We start from the raw sequence: 1,395 nt of genomic DNA, 5'->3' as shown, positions 1-1,395 counted from the left end.
GAGTCAAACACAGAATAAGGCCAGCAGGAAGAGACAACACGAAGAGCCAGAGAGCTTCTTTACCTGGTTTACTGACCACTCTGATGCAGGTGCAGATTAGTTAGGAGAAGTCATCAAAGATGACATTTGGCCAAACCCCTTGCAGTACTATTTGGTTCCTGATATGGACCATGAAGAGGGAGAGGCAGAAGATGATGATGATAATGATGATGAAGAAGAAGAAGGCTTGGAAGATATTGATGAAGGAGATGAAGGTGAAGAAGATGAAGATGATGATGAAGGGGAAGAAGGAGAGGAGGATGAAGGCGAGGATGACTAGCACAGAGAACTGATGAATTCCAACTCTCTTTTTTATTTTATTTTTATTTTTTAAATTTCTCCAGTCCCTGGGAGCAAGTTGTAGTCATTTCCCTCCCATCCCCAATCCCTCTTGTGCTCAGTCGCCCTGTTTCTGAGGTCTCACTTCTCAATACCATGGTTCTCAACTTATTTTTGGAGAAATGTCTTGAGCAAAATACAACAGGAAAAGAATCTCCACTACTCTGTTCTACATTCATTTTTATCTTTTCTTGTCTTGAATTGTGTATTCAACACCACCACCACCATGCTCTGTGGGAAAAAAGAAAAGCCCTCCAGCCCCTTTGACTCTGCTCGAGGCTGGGGGGTGCTAGGCCCCTGTGTAGTAGTGTATAGAATTCTAGCTTTTTTCCTTTCTCTGTATATTGGGTTCAGAGATTACACTGTGTCTATGTGAATACAGACAGTTAGCATTTACCAACATGTATCTGTCTACTTTCTCTTGTTTAATAAAAAAAAAGATAAAGGGGGGGGTTATAAGGTCAGCAAGGGTGGGTTTGAGGTGTCTGGGGGGGTAAGTGGGCATTGTGACAACATGGCTTCTCCTTTGGCATGTTTAATTGTGATGTTTAAAAGACGTCCTTGCAGTTTAAGATGACACTTTTAAAATAAAATTCTCTCCTAACGATGACTCTAGCCCTAACAATCAATGGGAGAATCAGCAGAGCCTGTAGGAGTTTATTAGGAGTTCACATTCTCTGTTGTAACTTTATTTTTAATTTTTTTTATTTTTAGTTTTTTGGTTTTACTGGAAGGAAAAGATGCTCATTTTAAATGTTGAAGTGTACAAGTTGCTTTGTTACAATAAAACCAATGTGTACATGCACACACAGAAAAAGAAGACAACTTGTGTGTTGTTATTTTGGGGCAAAAGCTAGCCGGTGGCTGGGAGCTTGGCCGTGGTAAGCGGCCCACAGCTCCTTCTACAATAATGCACTTACAAATTTGTCAGGGGGAAGACTTCATGTTAACTGCACTTCATGTTAACTGCTTTACCAAACAAACAAAAACAAACCAAACCAAAACCAAAGAGCTAAT

This window comes from Microtus ochrogaster, unplaced genomic scaffold, assembly GCF_000317375.1.
Source record: "Microtus ochrogaster isolate Prairie Vole_2 unplaced genomic scaffold, MicOch1.0 UNK1, whole genome shotgun sequence".
Lineage (NCBI taxonomy): Eukaryota > Metazoa > Chordata > Mammalia > Rodentia > Cricetidae > Microtus > Microtus ochrogaster.
Note: the sequence above shows the minus strand (reverse complement) of the source record.